Genomic DNA, 19,763 nt, shown 5'->3' with positions numbered 1-19,763 from the left:
TATCGATAGCTGCAACTCTGTGCCTTCTTTAGGATTCTAACCTAGGGATGCAGAATAGAGCTGTATCTTCTGCTGAAATCTCAAAACAAGATGAGATGGGGGTTGTTCAGAACAGACACAGATAAAACCCAAACGCATGACAAATGAAACTTGAGTCTGGAATTGGAAAATGACCTAGCATTCAACCCAGAGGCTGCCCTGTCCTGGGCCCTGTCCTGAGGTGGGGTTAGGGCTCGCCTCTGCCCATCCTTACACGGGTGTTCCCTGCTCCTTGCCCTTTGGACCAACCCTACACTCTAGGAGCCCGGAATGCCTGGGTATGGACGGTGGAGCCCATCCTCAATCAGGATGAACAGGAGCCAGAAGCCTTGCTTAGAAAGAAGAGTCAGTCCCTCCGTATGTGGCAGGGGTGGGGCCTTCCTTAAATCTTTAAAGGACGGAACTTCATAGATACCCCGGAGACACAGCATGGCCTGGCAGGACACTTTTATTGTTTTAGTCTATTTCCGTTTCAGGGTTGAGGAGCTCAGTCTGCAGGAAAGCAGAGAGAAGGGACAGATATCCCAGCAGGAGGGAGATAAGAGGTGGAGAGAGAATAACTTCTAGAAACGCAGACTGGAAGCACATTAGGGAGAATCTCGGTGAGGATGATGAGCAATTCAGGGTGCATTTTCTGAGCTGGTCTCAGGAACCCTTTCTCTTGACCTGAGGAAGAAAGGGCATGCATGATTAAATTCCCGAGGGCCATGAACAGCAGGAGGGGCTCAAGGAGCCTGACTCTCGAGCTGATTTTCGTACAGCTGGTTGACTCTCCCCATCGTCTGGTGCAGCGTCCCGTAACGATCCCCATACTTCCTCTCCAGTCTGGTACCCATTATAATTTCCCTGAGATATAGGATACATCAGGGCTGAGTCAGCTCTGAGATCCCCTCACGTTCCATGTGTAATGTTCAACCTGCCTGCCCCATCCTGCCCGCCTCCTTACCTTGGCCATCAGCACCAGGGCACTGACCAGCACAGCATACAGGGTGGCCTTCCCCAGCAGGATCTCATAGAGGATGGTGGCAGACAGGATGCCCCGCTGATAGGACACTGCGGGCAGGGAGGGAGAGCACACAGGGACCTGTGAGCACGCGTCTCTGGCCTCTCCGCCTCCACCCCAGGGTCCACGGTTCTCCGTGCTCGGCTTCCGGGACAAAACCATGGGAGACGCAGAGCAAGCAGAGGAGACGGTCACTTACCCGAAGTGAAGCCACAGTCTGAAAGAGAGAAGGGGGAGGGAATGGGTGAGAGACCCCATCTTCTAAAGCAGACGGAAAGTTGCCAGGTTAGGCGCACCTGAAGCTAACGCAAAACGATGTGGAAGCCGTGCTTCCTTTAAGAACGAGCCAAACACAAATGCTAACGCAGCAGGTCAGCCTTCTGGTCAGCACGGACCCCAGGCTCCGACTGGGCGTCTCACAGACGCCTAGACTGTCTTTCTGGTGCTGTGCCCGTGGAGCCGTGCCGTCCTGGAACTCTGTGGACCGTGGTGGCACAGAGGGGCTGGGGGCACCCCCCTCGGTGCTGAGCCGCACAGGTGAAGGGGGTGAAGGGGGGTCTGGCTGCAGGGCTCTGTGGGGCTGAGGATCTGGGGGAGGAATTAGCCCCGAGGTGCCCATTCACCCTCACGCTGGGCTTTAGTCTTCCCGCCCTGCCCCGTGTCTGCCTGGTGTTCTGCCTGGGCACCCCCTTTCTGTGCTCAGCTCACTCCCTGCCCAGCCCCCCAGACCCGCTCACCTGCTCTGCCCCAGGCCTCGGCACTGATGTTCTGGGTGACGGGTTTGGCCCGTTCGTTGTTCTGCCACTCGTCATCGTCCCCGAGCCCGTGGAACTGGACTTGGCAGCGAAAGTGGTTGCGAGGGTTGTGCCAGAAGGCAGAGGACACCCTCAGCCGGCTGCTCAGACAGTAGCTGGAGTCCTTCTCATCCAGCCGCTCCTTGTAGGGCTGAGGGTCCGTGCTGACCCCATTCTGGACCTCCTTCCCATTCACCCACCAGCTCAGCTCCACGTGGTCGGGGTAGAAGCCGGTGGCCAGGCACACGAGTGTGGCCTTCTGGGTTCGGGAGGTCTCTGCTTCCGATGGTTCAAACACGGTGACCGTGGGAGGTTTGACCTTTTCCAGATTCTCTGCAAGGGAAAAGGATTTGGGACCAGGACTGGTCTGACAGCTGTCTGGGGTTGGGGTGTGTGTGTGTGTGTGTGTGTGTGTGTGTATGTGAGAGAGACGTGACAGAAATAAAGAAAGACAGAGAGACAGAGAGAGAGCTGGAAATGGAGTCATCCTAAAGCAAAATTATATAGTAGGTCCTGTGTGTTTGGGCATCACTGTCCCCACTCCTCTGTAATTTTTCTTCTGTCCTGCCTGTTCTTTGTACTCACCCTATAGACATTCTGAGTAATGTCCCCTCATTGATGTTACTTGATGTCTTTTCCATCAGTAAGCGCTTACCTGTCTATGTTTCACCCTATTATGTAGTAGTTATTAAGTGGCATGAGCACAGGATTGGAATCAGAATGGTAGGATCCAAATCTTAAAACTGACTTTGCCCATGAACGTGACTTTGGGACAGTGTCTTCATTTCTCTGCATCATTTTTCCTGCTTGTGAAGGGAAAATCTTGACTCTGACTTTCCAGAGTGGCCGTGGACGTTAAGTGGCATAAGCTTTTGGACGGCCCCTGTCCTCAGCCTGGGAACTGCTTCGAAATCAAAGAGCCTAAGGAGTAAAGGGGAACCGGGGACCAGGAGGGTCATCTGATGGCTGGGGACTCTCCTCTGATGACAATCTACAGATGGCATATTGTTGTGGACTCAGGTGAGGGTACCCTTTTTTTTATGGTGTGCTCACGAGAATGTGAGATTTTCTGACCTTTTTTGTGGGTTATGAGGTCATCCCTACCCATTCCTCTACCTCCGGGGGCTCCTCAGCTCCGAGAGCAATCTCTCCTTAGGTCAAATTCAGGGATTCGTCAACTTTCTTTGCGGCTTTGCTTCCAAATGTTATACTTTTTTCTACCAGTCAGCTTCCTAAATAAGCATCTGAGATCATCAGAGTTACGTCTTGCTAGCAGCTGCCCTGATACAATTTTTGTCCGAGGCCTCTCCTCTGCAGAGTCTTGGGTGAAGGCCCAGACCACCCTCTCATTTGGCTGGCTCACTTCTTCTGGGTCTGCTCTCCATTCATTTTATCCTTCTCCTTTGCTTTCCACTGATTTTTTGGGTTCATTTCTTAGCAATTCTGTTAAGATGAAATATCTCCTTATGAGAATCTAATTTAGCCTGGAAGATGGAGCAAATGTCCTTCTAACGGACACGTCATGTTTCTCTGGATGGGACCCTACTTCCAGGGGCAGCTGCATGAGTGTGTGACCCATGGACAGGACCCCATCCTTACAAAGACCCCACCCTTGGCTTAAGGGCCACTGTCACCATCTTGAAATCCTAAATAATTCTTAACAAGAGCCTGGCATTTTCATTTTGAGCTGATCGGGCTTCCCATCCTGTCCACTTCCCCTCCCTGCAACTCCTACTTGCTAACCCCTACGATGTCTCTAGGTCTTTGCTTTACCAGAGGCGGTAACACGCTAATAGCTGCACGGCCCAGCTCCCTCAATCTCTCTGCTCAGCCTGGTGTCTTCACTCTTGTCTCAAAAGAGCCTGGTTCTGAAGTTGTAGCCGCTCTCCCGGGGCACTACGGAGTGTACTCTCTGGCCCCCACCCAGTTAATGAAGCCCTTTGAGTCATGTGTGTTGCTCCCCACGATGTTTACTGATGTAATGGGCAGGACAAACAGGATGCTCTGAACCCCTTGTCTACACAGCTCCGTGCCAGGGCAGGGTTGGGTTATCCTTCCTTGTGTGTGAGTCCCTGTGCGGTGTGGGCGAGCTTTTCTATGTGGGTGTACGTGTATATACTAGGGAGCTTCTGTTTGTATATGCTGTTTGTGGGTTGGACGGGTCTCGGGCAGAATTGTGAAGTCTATCTCTCATGTTCCCAATCCACCACGTGCGCCTACTCAGCCCTCCCCTCCATGATCCACGTTCCAAATCCTGTCCCTCCTCAGGCACTGGTCTCACCCTCTCCCCTCACTCCCCAGTGACCACCTAGGGGAAGGGTGGAGAAGAGAAGGGCCCAATTATAACAATACACCGTCCCTGGATACTGTACATGTAGGGTCTCCTGTTAGTCACCCTCACAGCAATGGTAAGTGGTGGGTGTTGCTCATGACCTTGTGTAGTGGCAGGGACCGAACTTCCCACAGATTCATTTGCCCAAGGTCATCTGATCATCAGCAATACAGGGACTGGGATGGGGTTTATCTGGCTCTAAAGTCTGGTCTTTTTCCCACCCCTCCTTATCACAGGAATCTGGCATTTCCCCTGGACAAAGTCTAGCTGAGCCCCATCGGATCCAGCGTAATGACACTCTGACAACAAATGGGGCTTGTTGTTGTCAAAGAATCCAGGTTAATGTACCAGTATCATGAGTTTCTTCCCCTCTCTGGCCTCAACATTCTTGTCACCAGGTGATGTTTGTGGCTCCTTTCCAAATCTAGGAGCTCAGGCTCGTCCTGGGAATTTTCCTCACCTCACAAACAAAATATCTGCATTTTAATGTACGTTTGCAACAGGTGGACCTCCTCCACCACTGGGCTGTTGAGGCTGAAATACTTAGTGTGAGGTCCCAGATTTCAGGCTGGGGGGCAGAGACATGGGGGTGGGGATGCATCCCAGTGACTGAGGGTCCAGTCCAGTCCGGGGGCAGGAATGGGTGCTGTAGACACCCCTCAGGGGGCTCTCCGGCTTAGCAGAGAAAGGCAGGGGTTTTCAATATGATTTTAAATGCTAAGCAATAAACCGACTAACCCTTCTTGTTCTGACTCTTCTCTCCACTGACTCACGTTGATCTGTCTTCTCTGGCCTCTCGAGGCCTCTCTTGTTTCTCGTTCCTCCTCTCCTCTGTTCAACGGCCTCCCTTCCATCTACCTCTCCCAGGAGCCGGCTGAGCTGGGTGTCCGCCAGTCCCATGCTTATCCCTGCTTTCCTCCTGCCCCTGCCGCTCGGCCGGTCCCCCTTCTCCGTAGCAGCTACACCCCTCCCCGACCCTCCCCCAGCCCCAGTTTTCCCTTCTCAGTCGGGTCCCCCAGTCCAGCGGCTCTGAGTCCTCATCAATGCTCTAGTCCCCCAAGCACTCGGCCCCTAAGTACCTCAGGAGCAGGAAAAGAGCCCCACAGCCCCCCTGACCCTCCACCCTTGTGCCCGGCCTGGGAGGACCCCGTCCCCGCCCCCTCGCAGGGCTGACCCCGCGGACAGCGGACTGCGCGTCCCAGCCCGGCCCACCCTCACCATCTCCCGGGTCCGGGGGGCTGCGGCGCGCACGGGGGGAGACGCCAAAATCTCACCTATGACCGTGAGCCTGGTACCGGAGCCGAAATACTGCTCATAGGAACACAGAGGTCCAGACCCGCACGCAAACCCCCGCAGCGCCCCAGCCGCTTCCCGCTCCCGCTCGCAGCCCGGCCCCAGCGCGGGGAGTCCACCCGGGGCCGGGCCAGGAAGGGCCCTGGGGTCGCCGCCTTCCCTCCCGACCCCGCAGCCCTCGTGGCGGGTCCCGCGGCCACTCACCCAGGACGGTCAGCCGGCGGCCCGCCCCGAAGGACGGGGCAGAGGCTGCAAAGCTGGGCCCCGGGCCCCCTCTCCAAGACCCCGGCCGCGCCGCGCGCCGCGCTCACCTAGAACCGTCAGCCGGGTCCCCGCGCCGAAGTACTGGGTATTTTGGCTCACAGCCCCCTGGCTCAGCACAAAAACAGGCCCGCCAGCCCCTGCCCCACCGCCCGCCCCGGCGCCCCCGGCCCCCCTCGCTTACCTAGCACCGTCAGCCGGGTGCCCCTGCCGAAATACTGAGTTTCTCCACTCACGGCCCGGAGCCTCAGCACAAAAATCCCTCTCCCGCCGGCCCCGCTCCCTCGAAGAACCGGGAGTCATGGCCCAGGCGCTGAGCCCAGCCTCTGAGCACAGCCCCAGACGGAGCCGGGCAGCTGCCCACCTGTCTCCATCCCACCCCGCGGAGCGCTTGCCCCCCAGCTAACCTCCTTACCCAGAACCGTCAGCTTGGAACCGGCCCCAAAGTACAGCTGTCCTGTGTTTGCACAGCTCTGGGGACCCAGGCACAAACCCGCCTTCCCGGACTAGGGACGGGGAAGGGGCCAGCACCCACTCCTCCAGGGCCAGGTTCCTGAGGGTGGTCCAGGCTGGGCACCCCACCCACCTTCCCACCAGGAGGGGCTTTCTTACCTAGTACCGTGAGCCGGGTCCCTGGCCCAAAGTGCTGCTCGCTGTATAAGCACAGTGGTCACGGGCTGCCAAGATTTTCTGCTCCTCCCTGCTTCCCTTGGCACAAGCTGAGGGTGCACTGTCCTTCTCCTTCCTGGGCTTCTCTTCTCCCGCCTCCAGAGCTAGCTGGACATAGTCATCTAGGCGCTACAGGAGGTCATCTCCAGTTTGCAGAGGAGAATCAACTTGGCTTGGGGACAGTACAGTGGAGGTGAAAAATGAACTGAGCTTGGTGCTGGGGGTTGGGGCTGGAGTTGGGACGTGTTCCAGGAAGGACCCTGGAGGACCTGCAACTTCTCTGGCCTTCTTCCCTTCATCTGAAAAAGGGAGTACTGTGTTTTGTGCAGTGTTGTTGTGAGTTCTTAATAAATAATGCATGTGTAAGTACTTTTGTCAAGGGCAGGTTTTTATGAAAAGTGCTGGATGATGACCCCGATTCAATGTGTGGGCCCTTCACGTTCCTGGGAAGCTGTCTGGAGCGGGGAGATGCAGAGGTCTTCACCCAGTCCGGGTCTCTGTAAGAGCACATCAGGGACCAGCTCTAGAGATACCTCCTAGCCACTCCCCATCCTGGAGCTGTGTTCCCGGGGCAAGGTGGAGGTATTTTCTGAGGCAGAGCTTTTTGTAAAAGCACCCCCTCTACCTGAGTCATCGTGGCCCCCCCCAGCTCCCACAATGTTACAACAGGATACAAAAATGTTTCTTTCCTTCTGGTCCCCTCCCCCCAACCACTGGGCAGAGACAGGAAGTGCAGGTGACAGAGGTTGACTGAGTGGGGCTGGGAGCCAACGCAGAGTACATTTAAAGTGGGGAGGGGCTGGGGAAGGTCATGGTGCCGGTGGAGGGAGGGGAGGGGCAGAGAGGCCCTATGGCAGAACATACACCACTGTGAGGAGACCCTCTGTGTCACCAGGTCTCCCCTCTGGGACTCACGGTGCCCACCTGCACAGAATGGCATTTATAGTGACGTGGGGAGGGAGGAGCGAGGGGTGGACTCCAAAAAACAGGTGACGGCAGCTTGTGGCATGGGGACAAGCAAACTCTGTAATTCCCCACTGCTCCCCGAACAGAGTCCAAGCTCCTTATGCTTCACGTATCCCACACTGCATGAACACCTCCTATGCGCCAGGCCCCATGCTGGTGGCAAGAACCTGAGTTCACCTCCGAGGCGCACGCAGCAGCCTGCCTAACGTCTCCTCCCTCCTCTCTCCGAACCTCGTCCCCCGGCTAAGCACCCTCAAGTACCTGACCCTGTGGTTTCAGCTCTGGTTCATGTCTCTGACAGTCACGACCACCCTCCCACAGGGTTGATTAGACCAATTCTTTCTGTGAAGAGTTTGCCACATTCTCAGACGCTTCCCTGATGATCCCAGTAGGAAATTGAGTACTGGCCTCTGACTGCATTTCAGACAGCTCGCATTTCTATGGGAAAGCGTCACTTTGTATTTCAACTGTTTCTATTCATGAGTGATCCCCTCCAGAACAGGGAGGCTCCCTGGGGACTGTGACTTGGATCTCTTTATTTTCTTGAAGGTGAATAGCGGGACATGGCAATGATGTGTGCTTGAGTGGGTTAGTGCACAGGCACATGTATGTAAATACATGTACACATACATATGTGTTCTAGAACAGTGCACACACATGGGAATGCCTCATGCATTGCAATGGAGAGAGAAAGTCATGCGTTCCAGTCCCGTGAGCGAGAGAGTAGACGGCTAATTCAGGCAAAGAAGAGCCTGAGAAGGCTTCTTACAGGGGATGACTTTGGGGCTAAATCTTCAAGAGTAAGTAGGAGTTGGAGTACTAGTATGTGCCTCCAGGTGATGGAGTGCAAAGTAGCCTGGAAGCAGGTGGCTCCAGGATGCAGGGTGAGAGGAGTGGGGTATGCCTGGAGCGAGGTAGCAGAGGACCACTGCCTAGATGCCATCCCCAGGACCGTGCCCCGCATCACCACAGTGACCATGAGACAACAAAGAGCTCTTAGAGGATTCCTCGAAATAGCACCAGGGCTGACTCTTGGTTTTAAGGACCTTTATTTTCTATCCTTCCAGGAGTGATCCGGGCATGTTTTTACACCCATGTAATTCACTAGAGAGAAACTCATCAACAGATTTGTAACGTCAACTGGAAGACACATGTGCTACTTGAGATTCCAACTCCGAGTCAGTCCCTTCTCTTCTTGGCCGGGAAGCCTGCTTGGTGACAAGAGAAGACGGTAGTGTACTCAGGGAGACAGTTGAAGGGAACATGGGTGATAGGTCTGAAGGCAAGCTTCTTAGCCACGGGTAAGCGACCAGTTGCTGGGAGATACACCTGTGGAGGTAGACTCTTCCCTAGAGCACCTTGGTCCAGGTAGGACAGGAAATTCTTATAGAAAATGTCACCATTTTTCTGGGCTGTTTTTGAGTAAGCCTCCTCAATCCCATCACCCCTATTTACATTTACTCAAGTTCTCCTGACAGGGAGGAGCAGGGCAGCCCCAGACTCAGTCCCTCAGCCCCGGTACTGGAGGGACCTGCTCTTTCCTTGAATACCTCTTGTTTCTCTCCTTTTTTTTTTTCCCTAAGATTTTTATTTATTTATTTGACAGAAAGACACAGTGAGAGAAGGAACACAAGCAGGGGCAGTGGGAGAGGGAGAAGCAGGCTTCCCGCTGAGCAGGGAGCCCGATGCAGAACTCAATCCCAGGACCCCAGGATCATGATTGAGCCGAAGGCAGATGTTTAACGACTGAGCCACCCAGGTGCCCAATACCTCTTATTTCTATCCTGACTGGAGTCACATGGGAGGTCTGAGATGGGCAGAAGATCTATCCAGACACTCATAAGGCGGAATCAAGCCAGAACACATCATTTTTATTGATTCAGTCAACAGTCAATTCAGTCACACTAGGGTTCCCCCTGGGTTAGGGAGATTTGGGTCACCAGCGTCCAGGTGTTCAGGAACATAGTGGGTAACTATTGGGGTGAGCGGAGAGATGGAAACAGCTCTTGAGAAGCACTGGCTAGAAGTAGAAAAAGGAGAATCCGTATTGGGGAATAGCAAGCTGGAAGCTCCCGCCTCTGCCTCTGAGGTAGTTTCAGGAACCCTTTCTCTTGACCTGAAGAAGAGAAGGTTTCAGGGGTTACCAGGAGTGATGGGAATTGAGAGGAAGTAAGAAGTAGGAAGTAGGGTGAATGGTAGAGCTCTTTACAATGTCCATTGGGTTTTCAGGTGACCTCGGCTTCTCCTTCTCTGCCTGGTTCTCCCACTGTGATCCCGGAGGTACAATACATCTGCTGAGGCATGTGGGTGGACCTTTGTCTTCTACTCCTGCCCACCACTGGCCGCCTGCGGGGTCTCTGACTACTCACAGCTCTGAGTTGCTGTGTTTCAAGTGTCACCTCCAGAGTCCCATCCTGCCCGCCTCCTTACCTTGGCCATCAGCACCAGGGCACCGACCAGCACAGCATACAGGGTGGCCTTGCCCAGCAGGATCTCATAGAGGATGGTGGCAGACAGGATGCCCCGCTGATAGGACACTGCGGGCAGGGAGGGAGAGCACACAGGGACCTGTGAGCACGCGTCTCTGGCCTCTCCGCCTCCACCCCAGGGTCCACGGTTCTCCGTGCTCGGCTTCCGGGACAAAACCATGGGAGACGCAGAGCAAGCAGAGGAGACGGTCACTTACCCGAAGTGAAGCCACAGTCTGAAAGAGAGAAGGGGGAGGGAATGGGTGAGAGACCCCATCTTCTAAAGCAGACGGAAAGTTGCCAGGTTAGGCGCACCTGAAGCTAACGCAAAACGATGTGGAAGCCGTGCTTCCTTTAAGAACGAGCCAAACACAAATGCTAACGCAGCAGGTCAGCCTTCTGGTCAGCACGGACCCCAGGCTCCGACTGGGCGTCTCACAGACGCCTAGACTGTCTTTCTGGTGCTGTGCCCGTGGAGCCGTGCCGTCCTGGAACTCTGTGGACCGTGGTGGCACAGAGGGGCTGGGGGCACCCCCCTCAGTGCTGAGCCGCACAGGCTCAGACGGTGAAGGGGGGCCTGGCTGCAGGGCTCTGCGGGGCTGAGGATCTGGGGGAGGAATTAGCCCCGAGGTGCCCATTCACCCTCACGCTGGGCTTTAGTCTTCCCGCCCTGCCCCGTGTCTGCCTGGTGTTCTGCCTGGGCACCCCCTTTCTGTGCTCAGCTCACTCCCTGCCCAGCCCCCCAGACCCGCTCACCTGCTCTGCCCCAGGCCTCGGCACTGATGTTCTGGGTGACGGGTTTGGCCCGTTCGTTGTTCTGCCACTCGTCATCGTCGCCGAGCCCGTGGAACTGGACTTGGCAGCGAAAGTGGTTGCGAGGGTTGTGCCAGAAGGCAGAGGACACCCTCAGCCGGCTGCTCAGACAGTAGCTGGAGTCCTTCTCATCCAGCCGCTCCTTGTAGGGCTGAGGGTCCGTGCTGACCCCATTCTGGACCTCCTTCCCATTCACCCACCAGCTCAGCTCCACGTGGTCGGGGTAGAAGCCGGTGGCCAGGCACACGAGTGTGGCCTTCTGGGTTCGGGAGGTCTCTGCTTCCGATGGTTCAAACACGGTGACCGTGGGAGGTTTGACCTTTTCCAGATTCTCTGCAAGGGAAAAGGATTTGGGACCAGGACTGGCCTGACAGCTGTCTGGGGTTGAGCCAGTGACAGAAATAAAGAAAGACAGAGAGAGCTGGAAATGGAGTCATCCTAAAGCAAAATTATATAGTAGTAGGTCCTGTGTGTTTGGTCATCACTGTCCCGTTCTGTTCTCACTCAGCTCTGCCACTCCTCCCAGTTACCCCGTGGATGCATACTGCCGACTGTCTCTTCCATCCCCTAAGGGAGCAGTGTGTCCTGATTTCCTTGGCTTTCTTGACAGAGTCTCTTTCTCAAGGCCTTGTTCCATATCTATCATGAGAGTCTATCTGTTTCTCTTCCTCGTTCAAAGCCCTTTTCCGTGCGTGACTATCAGTTCTTTCTATGGTATAGCTGAACGAGCTTGGGATTTGAGGCTGATGATTCTCTCCAGCAGCACGATCCCAGGAACCAAATCAACTTTTTCTAATTATCACTTTCCTTTTGTACAAAGTGTCTGCGTGTCTGTTCTTGTGATAGCACATAGGAGAACGAGCTTTTGCTGCCTGGAGGAGACACTGTCCCATTGTATCTGACTATACTTTTTTTCTAAATGCTTTTCCTGACTCACTTTTTTTTCCTTTTCTTTCCCGTGTGTGTGTAAGCGTAAGTTAAACATGTAACCTGCTTTGAGGAGCCTAGAACCCTCTGGGTATAATGTATCTGATGTTTCACCTTTATTCCATTTGCACTGGGGCACGCAGGGTGTGCAGTAGCTTGCCCAGGGTGGCTGTAATCCCATAAAAGATATTGTCCATGGGTCCAACCCTTTTTTCCTTCCAGGGCCCAGCAAACCTCCCTGCCAGCTTTGGAAATCCTAGTTCAGGTCATTGGGTATGAACGAATTTCAAAGTCTAAGGGCGGTGTCGTCAGAGAGCTCATGTTGCAAAGCCCCGGGCCCTTTTCATGCCTGACACAGGGCAGATTTTCCGGAGTTGTTGGAAGGCAGGGCCCCTGGGAAGACACAGAGGGATGAGAGAAAGCACATCTCTTTCCCATGTTCCCGTCTTTTTTCCAGAATGGACTATGCCCTCTATTTGGCTCCATACTGACCAGAGGAATGGCTTTTTGGAGCAGAAGTATGGGAAACCCAGATGTCTTCACTTTAACCACATTGAAAAGTGTTTTGAATGGGAAGATTGAGACACAGTTTTGGAAAAAGGCCAAAGGCTGGGACAGTGCTGATAAATAACACGAATGGAAAGGATGGCCCCAATAAGCGGAGCCTTTTACAAAGATTTCCGTAAAAGTTAGCCCCTAACAATTTAACACCCTAAGGGGCTGGCGCTATTATCCCCATTTTCTACATCTCAGAGATTCTGAGATTTCCACTTTCCAATGGCTCGAGCATCCCCCAGCCTGTCCCATGAGCCCCAAGATTCTGGGCATTACAAACCCCAGTAATTTGTATTTTCTAATTATCACATTCGCTGGCATGAGCCTCCATCTGTAGGACAAACTCTGCTCCAGCCAACCAATCTGGTAGGACGGTAGGACCAGGTACCCCGTTCCTCTGGCCTTGTCTCTATGCCCAGCACAGATCCATCCCACCATTCCCCGTCCTCCGCCTGTCCGCTTCCTCCCCAAGCACACTAACGGTGTGTTAGTGTTTTGTGATGGGCCCCTTACTCTACCAGCCCAGCATGGATCCTGAGGTTTGAGAAAATGGGGCCTCCTGCCTATTTTCTCTTCTTTACACCTTATTTATTATCTATTACTAAGATGGCATAAGTTTCCTCTGATCTTGCCTAGCCCTGTGTCCCCCAGACACATGCTGCAGCCCTCACTATACTGTGACATGGACTTCTCCCCTCGCGGCTCAGAAACACCCCTCAAATCAGCCCAGTCTCACCAATCTGGCCCCCCGCTGCCTCCTGAGCCCTAGATCTTCAGGAAGACACACACGGATCTTTGGAGGCTAGTCGAGACGGAGAAGGAGGACGACAAAAGCAAGCGCAGAGGTCTGAGCGGGTGGTAGATATTAGAAGGACTTCAACATAGAAGACAACAACTCCCCAAAATGGAGTCAACGGTGAAGGCTTGGAGATAGAATAGGAGGGAAAATGGAAAAGATCCAAATAAAAAAAAGAGAGAGAGAGAGAGAATGAGAGAAAAGTCAAACAACACACCCTTAAAACAGGAGAGATGAGAGGAGTCCCAGAGAATAAAGAGAAGCAGAGTGAGAACACAAAAAGCCCAAAGAGTTCATCTGGAGCCCTGTACCCGAGGGTCCGCGAAGCTCCAGGAGGGAAGGGGTGGCTCTGAGCCCTGCCTTTACCCCCCTGTTCCCTGCCACCCCCACTCCCGGACTGATCAATCACACACAGACAACCCCAGCCAGGAGTGCGGCCCCATACCTGTCACGGTGAGCCTGGTGCCCATCCCAAAGTAGAGCGGCGAGTTATAGGAACACAGCTGCAGGCAGCCGTGGTAAAACCCATGGAGGGCTCCTGCCAGAGGGCAAGTCCTCGCTCCCAAGGACCAGGCTCCACCGTGGCTCTGGACCAGAGGGGTCCATTAGGAGAAAGGCCCAAGCATACTATGGGGAAAGAGAAGCAGGCTTAGAATGCACACACACACACACACACACACGCGTGCGCACACACACGAGAAGGAAGGATGAACCAAGGAAAGAGTAAGGAGCAAATATTAAGGACTGGAGACTCAGGGAAGAGAAATAGAGGGACCCCCCCAAGACGCCCCAAGAGGAGTGGCCGCCACAGCTCTTTGGAAGCTCCCCAGGGACAAGAGAGTTGACTTGACCCCCAGCAACCAGGGCTGGGAGGAGAGACGGGGACCCTACGTCCAAGGGACAATGGCCCTACACCCCCGTCCTGCTCCTTACCGAGGACCAAGAGTTGAGTACCGTCTCCAAAGTGCTGGGCCTGGTTGCTCCACAGCACAGCGAGGGTGTGACAAACCCCGGAATTGCTCTCGGGGGCCTTTCCTTCCAGAAGCTAGCGTCCACCAGAACTTCCAGCACCTCCTCTGCTCGTCCACACTCCCTGAGCCTTTTCCCCGGAACTTCACTCTTGCAACACCCTGCCCCCCAGGAAGCCTCTTACTTACCCAGGACAGACAGCTTGGTTCCACTTGCAAAATACAGTTTTTCATTGTTACACAACACTGCAGCCTGGTAGGAAAACTTCCCTTGGCTGCATCCAATTCCTGCCCTCCCAAGTACACCTGCCTGCTCTCCTGTCCCTTTCCTTAGCAGAATTTTGCTCCGGGAGGAGTGGAGGGGGGACTAGTGTGCAGTGTGCAATGCTAAGTCAGAGGACCGATTCGGGCGTGTGACCCCCAGCCCTTTCTCCCGGTCCCTCTCCTTTCTGAGCCAGGGAGGGCAACAGCGGGAGTAAGACAGCTTTGAGGCAAGAGGCTTCCCGTTTACAAGGCCATGACTGGGCATCCTCCAAGGAGACAGGAGATGGAAAAGGGGACCCCAAGAGGAGACTACCTGCCTCCCAGTAGGGGAACACAGACCTAGCATAGCCTGTCCATGAGATTCCTGGAGATGGAGGCTGTCCCTGCCTGTCGGCCTCAAGACAATAATTCTCGCTGATAAAAATGTGCTTTAACCTAAACCTCCAAGAGGGATGCTCCACCCGGACCCCTGTCCCTCCTTGTGGGTTCCCAGCCCTCCGCCCTGAGGCACTTACCTACAACAGTGAGCCGGGTCCCCTCCCCAAAATGAAGGGTGTTTCAAAAGCACAGCCTCCCAGATCCACTTCAGAACCTCCCCCGCCTCCGTCTGCCGAGTTCAGCGGGATTTGGGGACAGACTGGTGCGTTCACGGATCTCTTCCCTCCCAGAGCCCCAGCCCCGCTTCATATCCCCCCCCACTCCCTTCCAGGGCTTGCCTCGGTTCCTGGACAGTCAGAAACAAGGAGCCACAGTGTGGCCTCGTACGAAGTCCGGAGCAAGGAAAGATATGAAGCCGCTACAGAGAGCGCAAGTCAGTGAAGGAGACAGACCAAAGTCAACACTCATTAATTTCCTTCTGGGCTTTCTCTAGGCTTCCCTCTGTTAGGTAACTACTCAGAGGAGCAGTACCATCTCCTTTCTCTCCTCTGCCTTAACCACTGAGGCTCAGTTTTGAGTTTACAGAAGAACCCCCCAACCCCGGTGGCTGGGTGGATTTGCCCAGACCAGGACCCTCCTGGTTACTGGTTCCCAAAGGTGGAGATGACATCTCCAGACATCTTGGGATGACATCTTGGGACCCGGACCCAAGACCTGGGTGATCCCTTCCTTCACCCATTTCCCAGGATAGAATCGTCCCCATCACACCCTGCCTGGAGAGCCCCCAACCTTACCGACAACTGTCAGCTTGGTCCCTGCGCCGAAGGTAAAATCATAGCACATCAGCATATGGCCACTCTAAAATGGGCACTTTGGACCTGCTTTCACCTACAAGGGACCTGGAAACACCCAGAGCATGTCTTACCTATAACTGTGAGCCTGGTGCCTTCTCCAAAGAAAAGTTCAGTGTTCACACAGTGATGTGGGGCAGGGAAACAAACAAATTTGAGGCATGGAAAGAAAATGGGGCCCTGGTTGGTTTCTGGAGGACTCTGGTATAAGAAAGCCCCTCCTACTGCACAGAACAGCTCCAGCTGACTCTTGGGGCCACAGAACACGGCCAGCGCCTATCCAGCGGGCCCCACACTACCTTCTCGACTCCTCCTGAGGGTCCACCGAAAGGATGTGTGTCTGGAAAGGAGGGCAGGTCCTGGAGCCAGTGGCCAGATCCATGAAGGGCTGGGACGTTTCTGGCTTCTTTCTCTATAGGATGGTCACCTCCCATGCACCTTCCCACTGACCTTGCCCTGAGTTCTGTGGGGTTTAGGATGAAGGAGTCTCCCAGAGTCCTTCACCGGAGGTGCCAGTGAGGCTTTCTTCTTACATCTGGGCTCTCTGCCTGCAAGCTTCAGTCCTGATCCAAGCCTGTCCTTGTTCATGGTGTTGGCTTGACATGTGAACAGGGGTGGGGTGGAACATTCTGACTCACACCACCCTCAGGCCCGTGACCCAGGAGAAAAGTGGAGAAATTGGGGTTGGGGACAGGCAGAAAGGTTTTTGTAAAGCTTTCCCATAGAGTTGAATCACCGTGGCCCCCTGTCCCCACAATGTTACATCTTTGTACAAAAAACGCCCCCTCCCAGGGTTCTGCCCATCAGAGCCTGGAAGAAACCACCCGAGCAGGTGCTCCTTCCAGGGCATTGGAGGGCAGGTTGGTGACATCACGCCCCATGTTGCAAGGTGGTGGCAGGGTACAGATGAAGCTGGGAGGGGGGCCCCTCCTCACCCCCATGCCCTTTCTTCAGGTCGCTCTTGGCTCCCCAGAGCTGTGTGTCTTTGTGAGGCTGCTGCCACAGGGGCTTGTTTCCCCAGACCCGCCCTTCTGTAAACTCATCACTCATTGTGGGGAGACACCCTCCCAAGAAGCACCAGCCCCCTTTCTACCCAGGGCCTGCCCCTGAGACTGTCACCCAGAGACCACATCTTTCATCTGGGAATGGGATCCTTCAATACTCAGACCGTCCCTCTGGCCAACTCTGAACCTCTAGGGTGGTCTGGAGGGGAACTGACATGAGCTACCCAGGGGTAGGGCTCCTTAGGCAGAGACCAAACGACAGCTGAGAGCTCAGAGTATTTCCAAGGGGGTGCAGGTGTGGGAGCACTGGTGTGTTGTCAGCCTGTCTCTCTGCTTGTGGACTTCAGACATCAATTAGGAAAAGGGATCTGGGGAAGTGGATGTGGAGAGCTGCATACATAAAGTCACAGGCAGATTGAAATGTGATCATAGTCACTGCCTTCCCCTCTTTTCCCTGAGGGGCAGGTACATTTAAGTTGCTGTCCGTGTTTTATTTTCCTGCACAAGATGACCCTGAAATGTAACCTCCAATTGAGTGGCCTAGATCTCATTTACTCCATAGTGCTTCCTTTTACTGCCTTTCAAACTATGACTTAAATCTAGGAGGAAAAAAAAAAAAAAAAAAGACAAACTTCGTTACATAATGATGACACACTTTCATGGAAAAATATACACAGAATCAAAAGAGAAATGACAATATGGAAAGAACATCTGTAATCCTCATCATGAGGGCTGATCTCCCCAGTATATGATGAACTCCTAGAAATCAGGAAGAAAATAATCCAGCAGCACAATGAAAGTGGCAAAGAACAGATGGTTCAGAGAAAAAGAAATGCAAATGGTGTTTCACCATAGGCAAAAAATCTTGCAAATGAAAACTGCATCGAAATACCTCTGTTCACCAAAGTGACTGACAACATCGAATTAAAGAAGACCATTAGCTAGTGTGTAGTGGAATATACACTTCACAGAAAATGATAACAACCTAAGTGGGGACCAATTTGGAAATATCTATGTAAATTACACATGTATTTACCTTTTCACCTGGAAATCCCTCATCTGGGTGTTTATCCTATAATCATTATATTGTATTATGTATTATATTATTACATAATTATAATCATTCTTGCATACAAATAAAAAAAATGTTTGTAAAATAATTGCATTATCTGGGGTAGCAAGAAGATCAGGAAAACTCAAATGCCCATCAAGAAGGGTCTGCATCAATAACCTGTGATACATCCACAAAATGGAATATTATTCAATGCTAAAAAAGAATACAAATGTTTCCCTGCTCTAGAAAGCTAAGATATATACTGTTAACTGGGGAAAGAAAAAAAAAAAAAGCAAGTTGCCTATCAGCATTTCCATACACCACCTTTTGTCCAGTAAAAGGAGAACATAAGAATTATGCATTTGTTTGCTTGGTTCTGCACAAAGACACACCGGAAGGGTACAAAAGAACTTAATCAAAATGATTGCTTACTAAGACTGAGTGGAGGAGGTAGAAAGAAGGTGGAAGTAAAAATAGTTTTAGTCTCTACTGTGTTGTTTCAATTTTTGAGCCATATATTATCTATTTAAAATTAAACTTAAGTTAATAAAAATTTTCAAGAAAATACCCACAAAATATTGTTTTAAGTAATACTTTGAAATGGGTTACTCTAAAAAAAACCTACTTGTTTAATTCACAAAGTCATTATTTTTCCAAAAAAGATCAGTTCATGCTTATCTGGTCTCCAATCACTCAGGAAGCTTGTGAAAAATGCGTATTTCTGAGTAGTCCTCAAGATCTTTTGCGTTAAAAATCTCTAGTAGTGGGTTTATCGATATGCATTTAAATAAATAATCAAGCACAAAATTACCCTGGGTATTTCCGTTTCCACATGGGGCTTGGGACCCACTGCTTGCCATCCCCTCACCCCCCAACAAGTGTCAGCCGTGGGGAACGTCAGAGTGCTCTCTGGTGGTGTCATGAGTTGGGTGCAACAACGTGGCTCTTAGAATTTAGGGAAAAAAGAAAAAGTCTGTGCATTTTACTCAGGAATAGTGGGGATCCTCCAACAATCTGCCATTGCTTGGATAAAGGGTCATCAATTGCTTTCACCAAGTGGAAAGTGACAAGCTTGCTCTTTTGTCCATTCCCACCTTGAGGAACACTTTCTTCAATGTAATGATTTATTTTTATCTGTTTGCATACATTTTCCTGTGGCATTTACCCCTTTGTTTATCAGTAATTTGCTCTCTAAGTGAGTTTCCTTTTGACCATCTGGCTGGGGACCCTCAACCCAGCTGGCCTTAAAAGAATACCACTCTGTCTTGGTGTCACAGCTTCTTTCTTTTTCTTTTCTTTTCTTTTTTTTTTTTTTTTAAGATTTTATTTATTTATTTGACAGACAGAGATCACAAGTAGGCAGAGAGGCAGGCAGAGAGAGAGAGGGAAGCAGGCTCCCTGCTGAGCAAAGAGCCTGATGCAGGCCTGGATCCCAGGACCCTGAGATGACCTGAGCCGAAGGCAGAGGCTTAACCCACTGAGCCACCCAGGTGCCCCTTGGTGTCACAGGTACTTTCAATCCTGATGGAGTTTTGGAGTTTGTCCTATCTTTGCTACTCACACCGTCCATGTGCCCAGGAGCACACACAGCTTTTCTTCTTTCCCCTATAGGAATTAGGCAGGGTGTGGGGTGGGAATCAGTCATCATCTTCATTCAATATCTTCATCATCTTGGGCAGCAGGGGGCAGCCTTTCCTAACTTATTTTAGACCTAAATCTTTGCCACCTCCGGTTGCCACTTGAAGGCGTGAGAAGAATGTGGTTGGTGCTGGAGGGAACCTCTCCCACCCCCCCATCCCCCCCCCCCCGCCCCGCCTCACTCCGCAGGGGGTAAGTGTGTTACCTGCCTGCTTTTCCCGAGTCTGAGACGTGGGAAGGATGTACACAAATTGCATCTCATATGTCTGTAACCCTTGCAACTTTTTTTTTTTTTTTTAAAGATGTTAAAATTTATTTGAGAGAGAGAGAACGTGTCTGTGGCGGGGAGGGGCAGAGGGGAAGCCGACTCTCGGCTGAGCGTGGAGCCCCACCCCGGCTCCATCTCTGGATCCTGAGATCACGACCTGAGCGAAACCACCAGTCGGGGACTTAACCAAGACCCCCAGGTGCCCCTTCTTGAAACTTTCGGAGCACATTCATAGAATCATTTAAACCCCAAATTTGTCTCCTAGTTTCCTCAGATGAACCGCAACGGAAGAAGCTGGTTGTCCCAGTCATATGCCTGGGTCACATGTGTCCCAGGTGACAGACCTGGAACCAGCACCCGGGCCTCAGTGTTGAAGTCCGGGGCTCTGTCGGGGTCACGGAGGCCTCGCCCCTCAGGGAGGC

At 52.6% G+C, this 19,763-nt stretch overlaps 2 gene segments (V, D, J or C); both read right to left on the bottom strand.

Moving 5' to 3' along the window:
- Window positions 1–469: 469 nt before the first annotated feature.
- Window positions 470–7,025, bottom strand: LOC308352509 (T cell receptor beta constant 1-like). The segment is given in 7 exons: window positions 7,017–7,025; window positions 6,138–6,228; window positions 5,666–5,767; window positions 1,780–2,169; window positions 1,242–1,259; window positions 986–1,092; window positions 470–705 (listed from the first exon to the last, which is right to left on the bottom strand).
- A 1,914-nt stretch (window positions 7,026–8,939) lies between these two features.
- The window catches only part of LOC308351964 (T cell receptor beta constant 1-like), a 186,699-nt gene continuing 175,875 nt past the window's right edge, over window positions 8,940–19,763 (bottom strand). Inside the window, exons 3-7 of the C gene segment in view lie at window positions 13,362–13,419; window positions 10,582–10,971; window positions 10,044–10,061; window positions 9,788–9,894; window positions 8,940–9,473 (exon numbers count right to left, since the gene is read on the bottom strand).

The sequence above is a fragment of the Martes martes genome (genome assembly GCF_963455335.1).
Source record: "Martes martes genome assembly, chromosome: 11".
Taxonomy (NCBI): Eukaryota; Metazoa; Chordata; class Mammalia; order Carnivora; family Mustelidae; genus Martes; species Martes martes.
Note: the sequence above shows the minus strand (reverse complement) of the source record. Positions and strands in the feature narration are given on the sequence as shown.